Source organism: Etheostoma spectabile, chromosome 10 (genome assembly GCF_008692095.1).
Source record: "Etheostoma spectabile isolate EspeVRDwgs_2016 chromosome 10, UIUC_Espe_1.0, whole genome shotgun sequence".
Taxonomy (NCBI): Eukaryota; Metazoa; Chordata; class Actinopteri; order Perciformes; family Percidae; genus Etheostoma; species Etheostoma spectabile.
In genome coordinates this window covers 15,716,616-15,720,231 of record NC_045742.1, presented here as the reverse complement: position 1 = coordinate 15,720,231, position 3,616 = coordinate 15,716,616, and positions in this window count along the sequence as shown.

Here is a 3,616-nt window from a genome sequence, read left to right as displayed (position 1 = left end):
GAGGAGAATGTGGAGGAGGCCATTGCTCTGCACTGCATTATCCATCAGCAGGCCCTTTGCGGCAAATGCCTGGGGTTTGACAATGTGATGTCCGTTGTTGGGAAATGCATCAACCATATCAGATCTAGGGGCTTGAAGCACCGGCAGTTCCATGCCTGTTTGGAGGAAATAGAGTCAGAATATGAGGATGTGCTCTACTTCACCGAGGTACGTTGGCTCAGTAGGAGAAACGTCTTAAAGGTTTTTTTTTAGTTGAGAGCAGAAGTGAAAGCCTTCATGGAGAAGGATGGGATGGTTTTTCCTGTGTTGGGTGATCCCAAATGGCTCATGGACTTAACTTTTCTTATTGACATCACTCAGGAGCTGAATGTACTGAACAAGAAGTTAAAAGACCAAGGGCAGCTTGTCAGTGCTGCCTATGAGAATGTGAGGGCATTCTCCACAAAACTTGTCTTATGCAAAGCCCTGCTCTCTCCAAGAAACCTCTGCCATTTCCCAGCAAGCTGGCACTCATGGATATTGTCACACAATTCAGTGGTGAGAAGTATGCTGATGCCATTATGAAGCTACAGGAGGAATTTGATCACAGGTTTTCTGACTTCAAGGCACAAAGCCACTTTTCAAATTTTTGCTGACCCCTTTTCCTTCGATGTGCAAGATGCTCCTCCTGTACTTTAAATGGAGCTCATTGGCCTGCAGTGCAATTCTGAACTCAATGCCAAGTTCAAGGAGGTGAGTGGAAATGCAGACAAGCTTGGACAATTTTTGAGAGAATTGCCACCCACTTTCCCTGAGCTCTCCAGGATGTTCTAGTGGACCATGTGCCTTTTTGGGAGCACATATCTATGTGAAAAGCTGTTCACCACCATGAACTTCAATTAGTCAAAGTACAGGTCCCGGACTTACTGATGGACATCTTCAAGCCATACTGAGGGTTTCAACTGTTTCCTCCCTCAAGCCAAAAGTGTCTCAGCTGTGTAAGAGGAAGCGCAGATCTCTGGCATCAAGGAGTAGGCAAGAGAAGCCTATGTTCTGAAGAACCGTTCAGAAAGAAATTTTCAAATACAGAGGAATAGTTTGTGTTTAGAAGAAACATTAATGTTGAAGAACTGTTAACAAAGAAGATTGGATCAGTTATGGTCCTTTTTTTGGACACAAAACCCTTGATGCGGCCCAGTCTGACCCAGACTCTATCCCAGTGGTCCCCTGGTAAGTTGAGTTTGAGACCCCTGATTTAAAATAAAATAATTAGTCTCAAATGTCTAAGAATTTGAACACTGTTTCCAATTACAATTTTGATATTATTACTGGGCAGACCAAGGATTACCTGCCTGTGTCTTGTCAAGATAAGTTTGGTACTTCAAACTTTGCTCAGAGCTTTGAGGAGGACTGAAGGCACAAATGAGATTGTCAGTGCCACGGGTTAGAGGCCATCCCCGAAGCTAGGATACGCAAAAAAATTCATAGAGTATTGATCCATACGCTGGAGCAAAGTAAATACCACATGTAAAAGCAATATTGATGTATATAGTACTTGAAGTATAATGTTTGAGATACAAGTTCAGGAGACTACATATTGCAGGTACAAGAGGTCTGCTCAGGTCCTAGCTATTACTCATGTGATGCGTATGTCCTTTTACCTTTGTGCAGCATGGCTCTTTTTAGTTGACACAGGAAAAACAGTGGAATGTGAGGTATAAGGCTGAATAGAACAGTGGCTCTAGATAACAAAAAACAACAACAACTAAGCTTATTCTAAACAAGGACATATTAGCTGTTTACAGAAATACAAGTTGTGTTACTGAGATTTGTTTTCTTTGGTGTTCAAAAAATCCATCAAGCTGGTCATTTCCTTCTGTAATTTCAGGCCAGTGCTCAGCCCTGTTTAGCAATAACAACTAATCATGCAAATAGCATCAAGAGTGCCACTTCTGGTGACACACATCACAGGCATTTACACAAGTACACACACTACACAAAACCAGCACAAGCTTACACTCAAAGTACACACTGCGGACAAACATCATGAAATTTCCATACAGTTGTCGTTTACAGCATTTCCATCATGCAGACCTGTCGTACTACATGAGTGGTATACAATCAGTGGCAAAAGTAATACATAAAATAGCCATGCACTTGTCCAAGGTGTAATTTCCATTTCAAGATGTGACTGCATGCAGTTGCTGAATGAAGTGATTTAGAATACTGTTTAAATTTCCTTTCTCAATTGATTTTCTTATTACCAGCTGGATGCTGCATGATTTGGAATGTTTGTCTTGCATCTTAACACATAAGACGCCAAGTTATGTACTGTTTCTATCTAGTGTTTAAGGCTGGGTTTGTTTCTCGGTCTCAAAACTGACGTGATTGCTTTTTAGTGACCGAGTAATTAAATGCCTCAAATCTCAATGCTTTAGCTTTGGTCAGAGACATAAGCAACCATAAAACCATAAATTAAAAAAAAAAAAATATATAGTATATGCAAAATAGATAAGAACATAGTGTAAATGAAACCTTGAAATGCTAATATTTTGCATGTCTCAAGAGTTTCCCTGACAGATACTCAGAAGAATAGCTTGATGTTTATGTAAATCATATCTTGCTGACAGATGTAATGCTGTCTTTGGAAGTGCAAACAAAGAAAAATGGGGAAGGGGAAAGTAAGCACTGAAGAGCATGTCTATTGTTTCGACAGCTTGTGTCCCCAGCATCTGGCATCAAGCAGGAACAGCATGTCAAGATTAATGAAATGTTACTTTTATTGATCTACAGCATGCAGTATATAAATATATACATCTTTAGAAACTGCAGGCAGTCATGTAGTACCCAGCAGCGAGTGCAAGCTCAGTTTGCAAAGTTTCAAAGTTTTAGGACTGAAAACTCAAAAGCCAAGGTTTCAGCCATACTGTACCGCAATTTAAAAATAAATGTTCGGTGCAAGGTTTAGGGGATAGATAATCTTTATGTCTTCCTTGCTATATTCCGGGGCTTTAAATTCCAATCAATGAGGTGAAATTAAAGACCATGTGAATGACTTTCAGCGTGAGTCAACTGAGCGGACTTGTTAGTGGGAGCAGGGCACGGTGACAAGAGCGTGGCAGAGACTGCTCTCTCACTCTCCTCTCCCCATTTAATTTTCCAATCCACTTCCTCCACATAGTTCGGAGAAGTGAGTTTTGTTCTGGTTTGATACACCATCTAATGAGAGCTACTAAGAGCCTGTTGAAATCATCCCCTAATAACACATTCTGAAGGCTGCGAATAAGGAATATTTTGCCTTCCTCTCTCCATTCAGGGCTTAATATATTCTTTCTCTCACCTCTTTTCCTTTTCCCTATCCTCCACTGTGTTTCACCACTTTCATTAACTGTATTTCAGGGCAAAAAATATTTGGAACAATCATTTTACTTTGATATGATCTTAACAAATGCTGCATTTTGGTTTACATTATGCGGTCACTGGCTGTTGATACACTCCAATAAAACCTAGAAAGAAGTATCTGAAACAGTCCAGGGCCACGAAAAAAGCAGCACAGGGTTTTTAGATTTTTCTATGCAGAGATTCACAGATACAAGTGTTGATGTAAGCATTACTTTTTATCTCAATACGTCCATAG